Here is a 19,610-nt window from a genome sequence, read left to right as displayed (position 1 = left end):
CTACCAGCACAGGGTATAAAACACCCAACAGCTATGTAGTGCTATCACAGTTCGATGCTGTTATTGGATGTGCCACATGGGTTATCTGGTGGGGACCACTCAGAGCATATATGTGATGGTGAGTGACATCTGCAACAGGGATATGGTAGGTATACAGTAGGTGACATACACATGCCTGTCTGCATGAACAGATGCCAGCATCAACACAGGCACACTCACACAGGGATGCACACACATTAACACACTTGGCAGGGCCAGGAGTGAAACCCATCACTAATGGGATTGCCACAACACATCAATGTGCAGAGAACACATACACCAAAACGGGTGATACGGAGGTCATATGTGCAGTGAGTATGAAGGGGTGTCAGACATAAGGCGGCATGCTTCACTGTGCCCTGGGGGGTGTAGCGCATGTGGATGTGGACATCCGCACCATACAACACACACACGAACACACAGGATCCAGTTCAGACATGCATGGGTGCATGTCTGCATGGGTGTGTCTTGGCCAACAGTGCCAGCAGGCTATATAAGGGTAGGCGATGTCTATACCTTGACATCAGCCCACATGACAATGGTCTGCATTGTGGCACAGGCCTGTAGCTTCTGCATTTGTCTGCACAGGTGGATATTGCATCCGTCTTCAAGGCACCTGGGTGACCATTGTGTGTGGCCAATGCTGTGCATCACTTGCCATGTATGTGTTCCCTAGTCCATGACTTGGATGGTGTCTAGGATGTGCACACCTCCCACATGCATGTACAGTGACATGTGTAACTGTACCTTGGGTATCTGGCCCATACTGTAAACACAACTTATCATCAGATGTGCCAGTCTTGCCCATGTGTGGCAGGGAGTGGCACTGGTCAGCAGATTTACCCTGCATAGACATTGACAGCATGCTAACAGCATTTCCTGATGTCAGTGTCATCTGTCCATATAGGCCATGTTGTCAGGCATGGTATGTGCATTGTGAGTCACATGTGAAGGCACAGAGGGGTTGCTAACTGTGATTGGTAGGCCTTGATGTCACATGTGTGGGTATGGCTTTGCACCCCAGCCTCTCAGCCATTTACATCTATTATCCCTGTATGGTTGACATTGTGATATATAGTAGGGCCACCATAAATGAAATTAACAAAACCCCTCCACATTGCCCACAGGTATCACAGACTCACAACCACCTCTACACAGGATACGAGTTACAAGCATACACACCTGTCATGTCTGGGAGTAAAACCCCTACTTAGCTGGTTTACTACACTACACCACTACACAGTTATATTACACACCACAGACATTACTGAAGTTCAGCTTCCCCAAAGGTGTATTTTACAATTAATGACATCAGCAGGACTAACAAAGTAGGGAATTTGTAATATACTGCGAGTGAGTAGCCTATAATGTATTGCTCCATACACAGACACTGAGACACACACATCACATCCAGAACTGGCATGGATGGAGATGGAACACTACCACCATTCTAAATCACACTACAGCAGTACTCAGTTACAGAATGTGCTACAGCAATTACTGGGCTATCAATTTCCCAGAGGTGTACTTCTAGATGAGTGACATCAGCAGCCTTGGCAAAGTAGTGTATTTGTATTGTATGGAGTGTGAATAGCCTAAAAAGGATTGCTCTCTACCCAGTCAGACACACACAATTGCCAGGGATGGGGTTCAAACACCTACCTAACTAGTTTATCACACTACACAGTTACAGAACACTCTACAGCGATTACTGGGCTATCAGCTTCCCAGAGGTGTACTTCTAGATGAGTGACATCAGCAGCCTTGGCAAAGTAGTGTATTTGTATTGTATGGAGTGCGAGTAGCCTAAAAAGCATTGCTCTCAACCCAATCAGACACACACACAGTTGCCAGGGCTGGGGTTCAAACACCTCCCTAGTTAGTTTATCACACTACAGCAGTACACAGTTACAGGACACACCACAGTGATTACGGGGCTATCAACTTCCCAGAGGTGTACTTCTGGATGAGTGACATCAGTAGCCTTGGCAAAGTAGTGTATTTGCATTGTATGGAGTGTGGGTAGCCTAAAAAGGATTGCTCTCTACCCAGTCAGACACACACAGACTCACAAACAAAGTTGCCAGGGCTGGGGTTCGAACACCTACCTAACTAGTTTATCACACTACAGCAGTATGCAGTTGCAGGATGCACCACAACAATTACAGGGGCTATCATGTTCCCAGAGGTGTACTTCTAGGTGAGTGACATCAGCAGCCTTGCCAAAGTTGAATATATGTATTGCACGGAGTGTGAGTAGCCTAACAAGCATTTCATTCTACACAATCAGAGGCAGACAGGCACACACACAAACACACACTCACACAATTGACAGGTCTGGGGTTAGTACTACTACCTAACTACTCTGTCACTACAGCAGTATGCAGTTATGGGACGCGCCATGCATTTTACTGAGCTATAGCTCTCCCAAAGGTGTAATTCACATTGGATGACCTCAGCAGACTTGTCATACTACTGCTATGGGTAGGGCAGTGTGTGCATAGGCCCATTCATGTAGGGGTTGACATGCCACATGCAGGCACACATGGGGTCATATGTCACAGGTGTATGTATACAGCTACTAGATGGCTGCTTCCTTGTACAGTCTTGTTGCACAGCTGGCACGTACACCACATAGTCTGTCATGCTGACAGGTACTGGTGGCTAGTATCCGCAGTGGGTTACATCTGCACCTCATGTGTTGGGGGCCCTTAGGCTTTGTGCCAGTTGGGATAGGCCTGCATGGCTCCTTGTCACAGTCACCCTCTTCCACACATATATGTCTGTGTGCCTGTGGTTTATTATAGTGTGTTTTCCTTACATATTTGTCTGCATTCCTATCCACTGTGTGGGCAAGGCAGGAGTGGTGCATACTGACATGTGTTCACACTGAGAACTGCAACTTCCAGATATGTCTGGTCTACTGGTGTTTGCAGACATGGCCTTCATGTGTTTAAGTGTGTGAGCATGCCCAGTATGGCCATCTGTGCTGCATGTGTGGACCACATCCAAGTTGTTTGTACTGTGGTGCTGACCTTTTGTTGTACACCAAAAGGTAGCATGCTGTGTCTGCAGGGTAGCCATCAGTCATTTGCCATTGACTGTTGCTCCATTTCTGCATAGCGGGGGGATACAACTGACTGTTTCTACTGTGCTACACAGGAGTAGGGGGGCACACCTGACTGTTACTCTATGTGTACATTGGATGGGGGGTGCACCTGACACTTGTACACATTTGCAAGGACTGTACTGGTAAGTCAGGTACTCCATTTCAGTCTGTAGTCTTACCTATCCTGCTGGCTAGGGCTTACCAGTGCAGCACAGATCCTATTTTTGTTTACTTACCTATTAGTGTCTGACTTCCTAACCTTCACAACTTACATTCAACTGCCTGGCCTGCTGTGGTCTGTCTGTGTAGACCTGGGGGAGGGGTTAACCATAGGGCACATTCTGAGGCCATGGTACAGCATTTGTTTGTGTTTGCCTTCACCTGTCCTGCTGGCTGAGACTGTTACTGGGTATGTGATCCATCCTGACTGGTATGTGTGGCACTTATGGACACCCCTGTTGCTCAGGCCATTTCCTGCAGCAGGTTTTGTCATCCTGTGTAGTACTGGCTATTATGGTGACTCCAGTATGTGTTACAGATCTCATGCTGCCACTATGGGTGTCTACTCTCTGCTGCCTTGACATCTGGCCACCCAATTCCCTTGCATATTCACATTCATATCATAGCTACAGGTAAAAACACATTCTACTCCATTTGACAATTGGTTGGTTGATTGACTTACCTTGAGGGTGTGCCGGACTTGAGGATGGTGCTGGAGGGCTGCCTATGTCTGATGCACATAGTACACTCCCTATACATGGTTAGGCACATGTAGTGTTATGTTTGGCATCCCTTTTACTGTCTGTGCGAGTCAGAGAGAGGTGTCATTCCCTGGGGCCATACTGTGTCAGTGCATATGCTATGCATTGCCTCTTTGCCAGGGCATACTAGGGCAGGCTCAGGTAGTTCCTCCTCCAAGTCACTTTGTACCTGTACAGGCCTTGGCATTGGTGGGGGGCTGTGTGGCCCTGCCCCATGCTGTTCCTGCTGCAGCTGTTTCCACAGGATCATATTGTGTAGCATAGCATATACCATTACTACTTGGGTACATGTAGCTGGTGAATACTGCAGGGCTTCCCTGGATGTGTCCAGACACCGGAACCGTGACCTGAGTATCCCAAACGCATTCTCTATTATATGTCTGGCCTGTGCGTGTGCATCATTATGGCGTTGTTGTTCAGGTGTGTGTGTATTTCTGATTGGTGTCATCAGCCACGACTCCAGTGGGTACCCAGCATCCCCCACTAGATGACCGTAGGGGATGTCCACAATGGCAAATCTGTGGTACAGCTGCATCAGTTGCCATATGTGTGAATCTTCATAGCTTCCAGGGTAGCCAGCACACACATTCAGTATAATGCCCTGGGCATCACATACGACCTGGCAGTTGATGGAGAGGATGCCCCTGCGGTTGATGTAGGCCCTACCCTGCTCACCGCATGGTGCTTTGATGCGTAAGTGCATGCAGTCTATAGCACCCACTACCCCAGGGTAGTTAGTTATTTGGTGGAAGAGACGCATATTGCAGGTCAACACCTCACATGTGTTGAGGAAATATACGTGCTCACTGGCATATGCTGACATGGCATCCAGGAACTGGTGGAATACTCTGGATGCTGATGCCTGTGAGATGCCCATGTTATCCCCAGTTGTAGTTTGGGAGGTACCTGTGGCTAGTATACCTAGGCCTACACATACCTTGGTATCTACTGAGATGGGTTCCCCTTGGCCAGTGTGATGTGTCAGGTGTGGCCTGCACAGCTCAACGATTTATTTGCTGTAGGAGGTCTCTGTCCACCCTATAGTGCTGCACTATCTCCAGCTCATGTAGCCCCTGGTAGGCTACCCTGGGTCTGTACACTCTTCTCTGACTCCACACTGTGGGTTGCTCGGCAGCATTGACATCCTCACCACCTTCAGCCTCTTGCACATGTTGTTCTATGTTGCCTACTGCAGCCCTTCTCATTTTGTAGGTTTGATTTTAAAATTTCCCCACTTGTATACACTGGTGGTGTAGAGTGTGGAAAAACCAGGGGGATAGGTGTTTGCTTGGTTTATAGTGGTGTTCTGGGCTGGCCTGGTCTGCTTCCTGTGTGATTAGCTGATTCTGGTACATTATACCTGGCAGCTCAACTAGGTCTCCTTGATTACCTTCCTACTGCTGTTTTCCCTTCCCATTGCCTCCCTGTTTAGGCCCGTGTGGGCACCACACAAATGGAGTGCTCAAATGTGCATGGAGCTGCTTTTTCCTGGTTTAACTTCCTTTTTCTTCCTGTAAAACCCGGTGCGTGGTGCGCACACCCACTTACACTTTGTAAAGAGTGCTAGGCAGGTTTAAACACACCCCTAGCTTAGCTGTGCTACGCTAGGAGCAATCCTGAGCCACAGATCTCCAATCCACTTACAGTATGCCTGACACCACCCCCCCATGATGTCACCTATATTCTAGTCTTGCACCCAGCTATTTATACTCTTACACTCTTGGGACCTGCCTCACACCCTGGGAAAATCTGGGATTCACTAACCCTTCCCTCATTTGCATAGGATTGCCTGCTAATGCATAGTTACATGTCCCACAGTGAGCCTCCCCCCTTAGCAACCATTACTCACTGGTCAGGTTGTCTTCTGACTGCCATTGACTTGCATGGCAGAACACTGATTTTAGTTAGAATGCTTATTTTAGGTTTATTTTATTAATTTCCCTCTGATCCCGTTTGTGCATCACTGCCCTATGCTTAATCAGGCAAGATCGGCAAAAATAAAATTACAAGTTGTTTATTTTTTTTTACAATTTGCAATGCCAATGGCCTTCTACTTGGACACTGGCATGCTTCCTCAATGATATGCAGCCTTTATTTGGAGTTGTCATAGCTCCATTTTGTAGATTGCTGAACTGTACTTGGCTACATTTCTGCACACTGCACTCGTCCTGCACGGACGTCTGCCAGCTTCCTGGATTGCATGTTACCCTCATTTGCATGATTTTCACCTGCTAATGAGGGTAATTTGCATACAGGAACTCGGTCCGTGCAGGATTAGCCTAAGAGCTCACGCGCACGTCCCAGGAGCTCGTTCCTGGATCTCACATCGGCCATATTGCCGAATATAGCTCTTAAAGTAATCCTGCATGCTATCACAGGCTTCGTAAATCCGGGGGAATATCTGACTAAGAAGTAACAATTAACTAATGACATAATCGTAATGAGTTTTGACACATTTGATCACAAGATTTTAAACTAACACTGTGTGCACTGTTTTTAATTAATAAACACATTTACCAAATGGTGTGAGGGCACACTTCTGGCCAGTTGTTTCATGTAATTATATGTATAACTTATATAATGATTGACCTTTGATATGGTCATGGCACACACACACACACACACACACACACACACACACACACACACACACACACACACACACACACACACACACACACACACACCACCATATTATGTACTAAGGAAAATCTTTTCCTGCAGTCAGAAAATTACTTTGCTAGACTGCATGCACATCTATAAATCATTACTGATGTAAGAATATTTGTCTGTAGAAGTTACTTTCTAATGTATGAAAAGTAATTTTTCTAAATACAACAATATGACATTTTCAGTATTGGGTGATAAATATTATATGATTAAAATTACTTGAAAATAAAACTGAAAGTCCATTGTTTAGTGACGTAGTACATTATTTTTTACAATGCATTTAACTGTCACTAGTCAGTTATGCATTTAATTAACAAAAACATGTTCAGTTTTATATATTAATGACAGCTATAAATTACTTTTTAAATAAGGACTTTTTGGTATAGTTAAAAATAATGGTACAATATGTTTACTCTGGGTAAAACTATGTAAATGGCCCGACTCACTTTTTTTTACTTGAGTAGAGGAATTATAACTGTTAGGAATTACAGCTGTTTATAACTTGAATAAACTTGGAAAATTCAGTCCATTTACAACTACTCACTCCAAAAAGCAGTTTTCAGTAACCAGTCCTGTTATTTGTTTTAGATATGAGATGGGCACATCTTCCTTTAGAGAAGTTTGTTACAGTTTATTAAAATGTCCACAGCTATTTGCAATAGGTCCAAGATGAAATTATTTACCTGTAGTTTGCCCACAAAGATCTGTTATACTTAGACAATTAATCTTTTTCATGCACTGCTGACTCGGTGTAAAATATAGTCTCTGTTAGATTTTATAGTTGGGTTTGATATGACATCTTCTTTGCAAGTAGATGAAACAACATTATAAATTACAAAAGAGTTTGCTATCATCGGTATTAACTGTAAAAGCAACTCAAAGCAGTATTATTATTTGAATTAAACTAGGGATAATGATCACCAATTAATTGTGCATGTATAGGTTCAGTTTAGTACTAAGCTAACACTGCCCTTGTGAGTCGTTTTAGCTTAGCCAGTCACCTCATGTGAAAATCAGACTCAGCACTTTGTGTCTGTAAGGTAAATATTTAAACCGTTATACCAAATTCCCAGTCTAAATTACTTCTGATTAGTCAAAAATAGTTTTTAAATACGTTATTTTTTATTGCTTTATTGCTTCCTATAACTAACAACTTAAACTACCAAGTGATTGACCAACTGTTTCTTTAAAGAAAGTGGGTGGGCCACACATACGTAGTTAGCTTATATATTCAGTTGCTTATATTTCAGTATACAGGCTATAGAGACATTAATACCTGGTGGTTGGTCAGCATACAAAGGTATTTGCCAAAACAACTCCCTCCTCAGGAACAAAACAGTTCAATCTTACCTCTGGAGTTACATTTAATCATTTCCAATATGAAAAAGACAGTTATTATTTGTTACTGAGGAGAGATTTGTTTTAGCAAGTAACTTCGAATGCTGACCAAGACTGATTAAGAGCGTGAGCTTGTTAATTGTGTTGGACAGTGTTGCCCAGGTTTTTTAATAGTTTGTAATCAGATTATGTTTGGACTATATAAAGGACTTTGTCCATCCTGAATTTACTTCATCAGTTCATCTATTCTTCTCTTTGTTTCTTAAGCGTGTTTCCATTTTCTCTTTCTTCGACTTGATATTTTCTTTGGGATCATTACTTTCTTTTCCATCGCCCTTAGGATGGTCTTTTACTATGTATCAGTTTCTGAGTTATTACATTTCAGTTAAATTTTCCTACTACTATATCCTTTAACTTTTATTGCAAATATCAATATGTATTACTTGCACCTTTCTTTTTTCCATGCATGAATTCTTTTCTAGCTTTCTATAAGTCTAAAAAGTAGTTATTTATTGTCCTGTAGGAAGTTGTTTGGTCCCATATTATTGTTCTGTAGGAAGGTTTTGGTCCTATATTAGAATGTATTTTTAGCAGCCGTTTCATTTTTTGACAGCTATAAGTATTTTGACATATTGTCTTTTCATCCTCCCTCATGTACTGAATTTTAAGATACTGCATACTGCGTATTGGCATTGTATATCTATATGTATATATAGATAGTCTCCGGGATTCAAGAAGCCCGGCGCAAGGACGGTTTTAGCCTTGTGCCGAGCGTCCTCACTACAGATGAATATGTATGAGGGTGTGCCAGCACACCCTCGACATGCACAGGAAACGGGTGCGAGTGCAGGGGGTGTGTATAAGTGCTCTACAGAGGCGTAAACATGCCCCGACAGTTGCAAAACCTACTATGCTTACTAGTAGAGCCCGTCTCTAATAGTAAGTCAGTAATTCGTTGTCCGTGGATACCGAAATGTACGCTAAGCATACAAGAGTGTCCACAAACAGTGAAATAAAATAGAAGTAGTAAACACACAAGCGCGTAGTGGAATGTTGAGCCCTGTCCCCAGAACTTTCACAATTAGATTCCCCGTGTCCCTATTATACATTTGAATTGCTGCAATATCGAAGGTGTAAGCAAAGAGCAGCGTGTTTGTGCGTCGCTGCACTCCACCGAGCATAGCTTACACATCAAATTCATTCAAATAGAGAAAAATATGTGGAATTAACATAAATGTCAATAGTGTAGTGTTTAGAGCATCCGCCTAACAAACAGGCATTCAAGGTTCGAGCCCAACAATAGCATATATCATTTTCCATGTGGAATGAATGTCATTTTGCTGTAAACTGACATGAGTATCACATGAGATATTTAACTTAAATATAATTCAAGCAAAGTGGCACTGTCATAATGAATAAGGCACTAGTAAGCAGGTGTACGCACAAATAAGCAGCAGTAAACACATAGGTACCAGTAAGCAAGTCTGTGTGCGCTTGCACGGGTCTAAGCATTGCTCAGCATAGAAAATGTATATAAGTATGTACAGATATATAATATAATATATATATATATATATATATATATATATATATATATATATATCTATGAAGAAAGAATGACGTAACAATAAAGCATATAAAAGGAATGAGAAGGGAATCAACAGCAACCCCAGTATTATATAGCGCTGTCAGCGTATGTCATATCAAGCTGGGCAGGAGTGAGCAAAGCACTGCTACACACACCACAGGCAAGATATTACCATTGGGAGTAACATTGTTGCTCTGCTAAGTCTACTTTACACACACAGGATTGTCCCTGGTGGGACTACCAGAAAATTGATAGGCTATTTGGCCATCTGACCATTACACAAGCAAGGGCAGGTATGTTCAAGGACTAAATGGTGGGAGAGCCTGAGAATACATGGGTTGGGACAACATACATGTAGGGCCCCTAACACTCGGGAGAGGGCAATGTGTGGAGGTGTGTCATGGCTGCGATAACAACTGGACAATGGATGGTATGCATGTATGTTGAACTCGAGTGGGGTGGAGGAACTATGGGTATGAAATTATGGAGCCAGGTGTGCCAGGGTTGGATGGGCTGGTTCTAATTGGACCTCCCAGTGGAGGTCAGCAAGTTTGTTATAAGTATATATATGCATACACACATGCAGACATCTATATGTAGAAGTACATTCTCTGTAACACATTTATTCCACTTGCAGACATAAATAGCATGAATGTGCCCTTACAAACCTCAACAGTAGATAGAATAATAGGTTGTGCATAAGAGGGAAAGGACGAAACTGCTAAAACGCAGACGTGTGTACAATGTCTGAAGTCAGTCCTGTGCTGAAAAAAATCAAATGTGAGGACTTTCCCACACATGGAATCATTCCTGTGATCTGCCTGCTATGGCAACGCCAATTACTAAACCGGTCTATTTGTAAAAGAAATACACTGAACACGTACATAATTAGGCTCTCATGTGTAACGTGTGCATTACCACATAGTCATACTTATTAATTTATTGTAGTGTCATGTTAATGGGAGTAAAGATGTAATGAAGTATAGAGTCTAATCTTGACATAAAGACATGCGTGTCCCATGTGGGACAACCCAAAAATTGAGAATATTGTCCTTTTGGTCGCTCATGTCACCAATGTTTGTGGACTAAAAGTTTGGGAGTATTGAGGATATGTGGAGTGAGTCAACCGATGGGATGGGTCTACAGGAGTAGGGACTGGCCAATGCGTAGTGGTGTGGCTACATCGCAAATCCAACTGGAGAATGGATAATTGCAGTGTTAGGGAGGCATTGGGGTGGGTGTTTGGGGAACCAGGAACCATAGGTATATGGGCATATATGCAAATGAAGCAGCACAGTAATAGTGTATTGGTTAGAGCAACTGCCTGACGAACAGACATTCCCATTTCGAATCCCACTGCATCACATACCATTTAACATTGGTAATCTGTACATGAACATATTGTGACATCTGTCTGCTGTATAACCTGCAAAATAACAATTAAAAGTTAACTGGAGCGAAGTGTCAGTGTCATAATGAATAAGGCACTAGTAAGCAAGTTTAAGCATATATAAACACCAGTAAGCATGTGTAAGTGCATTTGCGCAGGGTATGCATTGCTTTACAGACACACGCACACACACACACACACACACACACACACACACATATATATATTAGATATAGATATAGATAGATATATATATAAATATATATATATATATATATATATATATATATAAAAATATATATAATTATATATATATATATATATATATGGTTGCAGACATATACGTATATATACATATATATATATATGTGTGTGTGTGTGTGTGTGTGTGTGTGTGTGTGTGTGTGTGTGTGTGTGTGTGTGCGTAGATGTACACAGATATACAGCTATGATAGGAAACAGCACACAAGAATGACATATGTTCACAGGCTATGCCAATGGAAGTGAGGGGCCCAAGCAAGAAACATGAAACACATAGCATGACCTTCCACCCCCCCAGCCGGACACTGGAAACATACACACAAACAATGTAAAGAGGCCACTGCTCCCCAGACCACAGGCAGGATACAACCGGGAGGGTACACAGTGCACCCGTGAATTCTAATCTTGGAACACTGACAGGAGCGTCCCTTGCAGGACACCCCAAACATTGGCAAGACCAAAAGAAGGTGATAAACTGAACATTCTGGCTGGGGTGTATATATACCTGGAATACAAGGGTGGGAAAGCCTGATGACCCATGGGTCAAGACAATTGTATGAAATGGGTCCCATGAAGTGGAGAGTGGGCAGCGTGTGGTGGTGTTTTTGGAACCGACCAGGACTCAGAGTAATGATGGGTGCTGTAGAGGAGTTGCGGGTGGGGGAAGTATGGGTAGCTACTTATGGGTCTAGGTGTGCAGGTGTTGGCTGATGTGGGCCTATATGGACAGCCTGAGGGATGTAAGCAAATGTGCTCATTGGGCAGAGGCATCGCCCAACAAGCAGCCACACCCACTACGAGTCCCACTGTAGCAAAGTATAATCTATATGGCAAGGAACGGAATAACCAGATGTAGATGTATATATGTAGAGGTATGTGTGTGTATATCTACCCATAGCAAGATAGAGATAAGCCTCACCCTCTCCGTAGTACAAATGTATACATACAGAGACAGAATACATATACATACCCACACATAGATATATACTTATTGTTAAATAAAAACAAATGATAACAACACAGGAGGCTCAGATGCAAAAGTTTACTAGTGTACACCAGGAGGCAAAAAACCATACAAGTACAGAGTTTTGTCTGACATGATGCAGGAAATACACAATTTTATATAGTCTTACATTCAGGCTGTGCCCACCTTACTGACGTGGTTAGTCACAGGGCACCTACATCACTATGGTCTACAATATTCTATTCATAAGAAAAAGCTGATGTTATACATTTTAAAAGTTTTCCCATGGGAATAATACAGCCTTGCAAAGCACCTGGTTCGTTATAATGTCTTTCTGTAAATGTTACTCTTCCAAGGTCTCAGGCTAGCTTGAATACAATAGTCGGTTCACTCTTGCAATATACTTCTTTCTTGCAACTTTTACTTTTAGCAGCTGTGTCTTATCTCTGATACATTCACAAGGTCAATTATCTCAGAGGAAGGAATAAGAATATTCAATGCTTTATACATTTAATTTTCCTGACCCAGCAGATAATCATTAGTGAAAAACATAAGCTTGCTGAGCTGGCTACTGCCAGGGTCAGAGTTCAAATACACTGCAGCTCCAAAGCTTCAAGCAATTATATGTAAAATTCTTATTGCCATATTGTAAATAGAATAAAATGCATTATATACTATTTGCTTTTAAACTAGCACTTTATACATGTTCAAATACATATTTTTCTAACATTTTCCTCCCTTTTAATACTTTTTATTCTATTCAGAAATATAAACAATGTTATATCGTCTCCTAGCCTTCTCCTCCAAGGACTTTTAACTAGGCAAGTCATTTAGTTTATATTTCGGAACAAGTTTCATCTGGAATCAATAGTTCCAATTCAATGTCTTGGTACAAAGTTTCAGTTACAGATATATCAACAAAATCTTTGACTAATCTTTTCATACAGGGGATCCCACAACAGACACATGCTCCTAATAGGAGCAGACCAACACAAATAGCAATCAAAATATTCATTAGGATAGACCCCACCCACCAAACAGACTCTGGAAAAAGTTCGTCAGTGGGTTTGGGCCTGGTTCAGTCATGGCCGATACCTGCTGTATTACCTCTAGGTGGTCATTAATCTCGTGTCGATTGTCTGGTATGTATGCACAGCATTCTTCTTTGATAAGCGCAAGTACCACCTCTCGCCGCTAGGGTGAAGTCGAGAGCCATTGATTTTGTAGCACAACAGTTCTCATTGCATTCAGTTCATCAGTCACTAGTTCGAGAGCAGAAAAGTTCGTTACTCATTACTTGAGAAGCTTCGACAGTTTTCTCAACTCCCAGATCGATTTGACTGCTCCATATGCTGGAAATATCCCAGCCCAGGATATAACACTGTCACTCAAGTCCATATGAGTCAATTTTTCTTTATCTTTCACGGAATGATGGTTCTTCCAACCAGCTTGATTTTTCCCATTGGATTTACAGGTTTTCCGATAGGATCTTCAGGTTTCGGGCTACATCTCTTACATTTCGTATCTTACCTAGAGGTAATTCTGCAGTATGCCTTATAGCTGGAACCAGATAACCCAAAAACAACTGCGGACCAATTCTCAGGTAGCCATTTGTATGCTTTTTTCCCACAAATAAAATAACAGTTTTCTACTTTGGTACTGATGCGTTAGTTCTGAATGAAACATTTTCTTGTCTATAACAGACAATTGTTTATGCAAGACAGGATTTCTCTGCACTTCACTTAATGTTGTTTTCATTAAGCTCAAATATGAATCATAATTTCGTTACAAATAGTGCTTTTATCTTTAGTTTTAATATAGCATTTATAAGATACAGTTATGTTACAGTTACTCCAACCCACTTGGAGTGTATCATTCTTATAAAAACATACAATTCCCCTCTGTGTAATAGGCAAATACAATGCAATTTTGTCCTGTGATCTTACAGAACCTGTATCAAAAAGCAAATTTTACCAAGTCTCATTTATCCCCAAGGGGACAGCAGACATCAACAGTCCTCCATATGCTGTTGGTATGGCAGTACAAACCCAGCAATTTGAAATGTTCATAGTCTCTACATATACACGCTTCATAGCTAGGTATGTGTTAAAGTTTGGATGCCAGTCTATAGACAGTTCATCACGTTTCTCTACTTTCACTTGTGTGGTTATATGTAGGAAGAACCACAACAAAAGGAAAGTCATCACAATCATAGTCAATAAATGCATAGTTAGCAATATGATTAAACAATATCTTCAAGGTTGATCTGTGTTTTTACTCATTTCGCTCTTGGCCATCCTGCCTTTGTTGTGTGTCAGTCACAAAATGTTTATCAAGCTGAAAATTCTTTACCGGTTTACAGTGCGTCAGGTGGACCCAGGACGACCTTTCAGCAACTTTGACTGCAGTAGGCGTCGCCAACAGTACCTGGTACGGTCCTTCCCACTTTGGACTTGCCCAATTCTTCCTCTTCGTGACCTTCAACCAAACCCAGGACCCTGGGGTCAGCACTGCTTCCAACGGTCTGGTCTGTCTTTTATCTGAAAAAGAGTTCAACTGCAAAACAGTTTTATTAGTTAACAGTTTTTTCATATAACTAGCTAATGAGCTGTCAGCCTCTAATTCTGCAGGCATGAGAGCTTTCCACTGTGGCACATAATATGCCCTTCCAAATATCACTTTAGAGGGGGTCAAACCCTTTACATTTGGAACTGTTCTCATGCTCAGCAGTGCCAAAGGCAAACAGCAAATCCAATTCTTCTGTGTATCGTCTACTAACTTCCTCAATTTGTTTTTTAAAATTCCATTGTACCTTTCCACCAGTCCTGCAGACTGTGGGTGGTAAACACAATGATTTTTCAAGGAGATCCCAAAGAATCTCCCAAGTTGGTGAATCGTCTGATTCACAAAATGTGTCCCATTGTCACTATAGATTCTTTCCGGTATGCCAAATCTAGGAATTATTTTTTTTATTAGGGCCTTTGCCACTGTTGCTGCATCCAGATTTTTAGTTGGAAAAGCTTCTACCCATTTGGAAAACATGTCTATATTTACTAAACAGTATTTTTTCCCTTCACATTTGTTCAGTTCTATGAAATCCATACAGATAGTATGGAACAGATATGGTGGTATAGGAAAACTCCCTTTCTTGGGTTTGAATGCTCCTTGTGCATGATGTTTATTACAGACATGGCATGCTGCACAAAATTTTTGTGTGAAGTTTATAAATCCATATGTTTGGAATATTCGATTTACTAACTGTACCATCCCCCCTGTTGAGACATGGCACTGCCCATGGCTCAACAAAGCTGCATATCTAAATAAATTAGACGGCAATATTGTTTTTTTCTCTTTGGAGATATACAGTCCATTTTCGAGGATTGCACCTCGTTTCTCCCATTTTTGTTTCTCAGCTTTTGTAGTTAATGTCTGCATTGTTTTTTACATTTCTAAATCTAAAGTCTCAGAGGGTTGTAATTCCTCGGTTAAAAGTAACATTTCTGAGTCTGAGGCTGCTTGCTTTGCAGCTGCATCAGCTTTTGCATTTCCTTTTGAAATTGCATCCTGTTGTTTTGTATGAGCTAAACATTTACAAATAGCTACCTTAGTAGGTAACTGAATGGAATCTAACAAGTTTAAAATAAGTTGCGCATGATTAATCGGTTTGCCAGTAGATGTTATCATTCCCCTATTTTTCCATTGTTGTGCAAAAACATGCACTGTAGAGAAAGCATACTGACTGTCAGTATATATGTTCACACATTTATCTTTCGCTAGAGTACAAGCCTGTGTTAAGGCTATCAGTTCTGCTGCTTGAGCAGACAGGTTATGCTGTAAGGGTTGGGCTTCTAAAATCTCTGTATCTGTGACTACCGCATACCCTACTAGATTTTTCCCTGTAGGACCCTTTCTGCATGAACAGTCCACATAAAATGTCACCTCGGCATCATCCAAGGGCATATCAGTAAGGTCTTGTCTGGGCAAAGTTATTTGCTCAATTTCCTGCAGGCAACTGTGTGGTGTGCCATCCACAGGAGTTGGAAGTAACGTTGATGGATTTAATGTTGTACAACGTTCAATTACCATATGAGGTTGGCTCATCAGTATGGTCATACATGAAAGATGTCTAGCAGGAGATAGATATGCTATTTTCTCTTGCAGTAAAATTATCACGACTGCATGAGGCACTATCAATGTGAGAGGGTGGAACAACACTACTGAGGCAGAAGCCTGTACTGCCATTGCAGCTGCGACTACTGCTTGCACACAGTGAGGCAATGATCGTGCCACTGGATCTAACTGTGATGAATAGTAAGCTATGGGGCGTTGCTTATCCCCATGCTGTTGCATCAAAACTGACGTCATGTATCCCTGCTTACAATCTACGGTCTGAAAAAATCTTTTGTGGTAATTTGGAAGTCCTAAAACTAGTGATGAAGCTATCAATTGTTTTAGTCTGCAGAAAGCTGCTTCTGCTTCAGGTGTCCATTGTAATACATCTTGTGCTGCCATTGATGTTTTATATATTAAATCAGCCAGTGGAGCAGATTCTAAAGCATAGTTTGATATCCAGCTTCGACAAAAATTAGTCGTTCCCAAGAAGGACATCATTTCCTTCTTGGTTGCTGGTTTGGGTGCCTGTAAAATCGCTGTTTTTCTGTCTTCGTCTAATATTCTACCTTCATTGGATATTACATATCCTAGGTATCTAACCTGTTTTCTCCAAAGTTGTAACTTACTTTTGATCACTTTGTGTCCTTGTGCTGCTAAAAATTTCAATAATGCTATCGTATCTTCCCTGCATTGATGCTGGGTAGGGGCTGCTAGCAAGATGTCATCTACATAAAGAAGAATCTGACTACCTCCTGGTGGAGTAAACCCTGCCAGGTTGCTTGCCATTTCTTGTGCAAATATCGTTGGACTTTCACAATATCCCTGCGGTAGCCGAGTATAGGTATATCTTTTACCCTGAAATGTAAATGCAAAGCAATACTGGCTATCAGGATGTATAGGTATTGAAAAGAAAGCATTGCTTATATCTACCACAGTAAAATATTTTTGTTGTGGTTTTAAATCATTCAACAAAGTGTGTGGGTCTGGCACCGTATGTGCTCTGGGTATTATTGCATTGTTTACAGCTTGTAAATCCTGTACCATCCGTCATTCCCCATTTGCTTTTTTAACAGGAAATAGAGGGGTGTTACATGGTGAATCAAGAGATTCTACCAGTACTCCTTCCTTGAGTAATGCTGCTATTATAGGCTTGATTCCTTGCTCTGCATCTTTCCTCAAGGGGTATTGTCTTTTTTGTGGTCTAAATGCTGATTTTGGTGTAATAGTTACTGGTCCTGCTGTTTGAATAAGTCCTACATCTGATTTACCTGTTGACCAAAGAATGTTTGGTATATCACACAAGGCTTCTTCTTCTTCTTCTAATAAGAATGCTAATCAGCTGTCTTCACTAGTTTGTAAGTGTACAGCTGGATGTGTCTGTGTTAGCCAATTCAATTTCTGTTTTTGTATTCCCTGTTCTGATAATTCTAAATCAGTTTGTTTTTCCCATCTTGTTACTTTTTCTCCTAAGTCTGCCGATCTCACATCCTTATTCTTTGTCAAGCTGACATGTGGTAGTCTATTAGATTTGTACAGTGTCATGAATTCCTGAGGTAGTGAACAGCTTACCACACTGTTTCCCTCAGTATCCCAATACAAGGTTCGTAATACTAATCTGTTAGCAGGATTTTTGAACAACTCTTGCTCATATTCTTTATCAGGTCCTGGCATGCTACAGTAGTATAGAGTACAATGTAACAAATGCTGTTGGTCAGTGTCAAGGGAGGAGGCCTTACTGATGGCTACATTCATCAGTTCTTCGGTTACTGCCCCTGGACCAGTCGTAACTAGGTCCTGGCTGTACCAGTAAAATGTTTCACCCTCCAGTCGCACCACAAAAGTATCCATTTGTCTTTGTGCTTCCATACCCTGCATAGTGGGAACTACCGCTATGCCAAATATCTGCATAAGATCTCTTCCCAGTAAGTTTACTGGACATTTTGCAGAAACTACAATTTTACTTTTCTGAGTCATACCTGAAACAGGGTCAGTTATTGCTATATCATGGGAGAGTGGCTCCCTATATAGCTGTCCATTTGCTGCTTTCACTAATATATAGTCAGGTGATTCAGAATATTCTGGTAACTTTGAAGGGTGTATCAAAGTTCATGACGCTCCTGAGTCACACAACAATTTCACTTCCCTTCCTTCCACCAGAAGTGTAACTTCCGGTTTTGTGTCTGCCAAATAGAGCTCCAAGCTCAGTAATGCCAAATCTAAAATTTCACTTTCTTCATCCTCTACATCTGCTTGCACTTCCTCTGTTCTTTCCACTACATTTACATTTGCCCTTTGTTTGCTTTCCTTCCCTGATGATTTCTGATTTTCATCACTATCATATAGTCAGTCCTCATCACCTTTATTTTCTGTAGTCACCTTTTTATTTAGCCAGCAATCCCTTGCTAAATGTCCTTTCTTGCCGCACTTAAAGCACTCACCTTTCTTTTTTCTCTCTTCAAAATCTTCTGACCTTTTGTCAGATTGTCCATTTCCCTGGGTATTTTTCTTACCCTTTTTACCTGACTGTACTACAAAGACCTCTGCTCCGTCTTCAGCTGTGAAGACCTGTGTCTTCTTTTTTTTTTACTATTAAAGTGTCTTTCAGCATGTCTGGCATATTCAAGTAAGGCTTGTAGCCTACTTGTTCGATGATCTATCATATGCTTTGTAATAAAGCTATTGATAGGTGCAATGCAACCTTTCAAAAATGCATTTTTCAGTTGCTGTTCATATGAGGTATCATGTGTCTGATTTTCAGGAATAGCCATACCACTATGGTTATTGAAACATTCCAATAATCTACCATAGTACCCATCTACAGTTTCATTCTCTTGCTGTATGCATTGATTAATGCAAGTCCAATCTGCTCTAGGTTTCCATTTTTCAGAAATTCGGTCTGTAAGACCTTTGACTCTGTTGTCTAATTCTGCGTCACTATGTGGGAGTGGTTTAAGCTCTGCATTACGAGGATTCCAGGTGCCACAAATCATGTGCCAGTCTGGACCCACAATCTGTCTAACTACCTTTTCTACTTCTTCCCCATTCAAGTGGTAACTTAGTCTCATACCTTGTAAATCTTGTAAAAACTTTGTGTAATTAACTTTTGGATGAGGGATTCCCTCTGTAGCTTTTCGAATATCTTCCGGTGTCCATGGTCTATATACTAGAAGAGTTGGGTCCTGCCCTTCCTGTCCTGCCTGAGGATTTGGTACCTCGATCAGTGGACAGATTTCTTCCTCACTCTCTTCTAGTGTATTTTTCCCTATTTGATATAAGTCTGTGCCCCCTAGTGTTTTACGTGTCCGGGACCTAGTTTCAATAGGATCTCTAACAAATGGTTTTAGTACTCTTGTAACTTCAGGATAACGTGGAGGTGG

The sequence above is a fragment of the Protopterus annectens genome, chromosome 7.part0 (genome assembly GCF_019279795.1).
Source record: "Protopterus annectens isolate FY-2018-M chromosome 7.part0, PAN1.0, whole genome shotgun sequence".
In the NCBI taxonomy this organism is placed as follows: Eukaryota; Metazoa; Chordata; order Ceratodontiformes; family Protopteridae; genus Protopterus; species Protopterus annectens.
The sequence above is the reverse complement of the archived record's forward strand: the minus strand, read 5'-3'. Positions refer to the sequence as shown.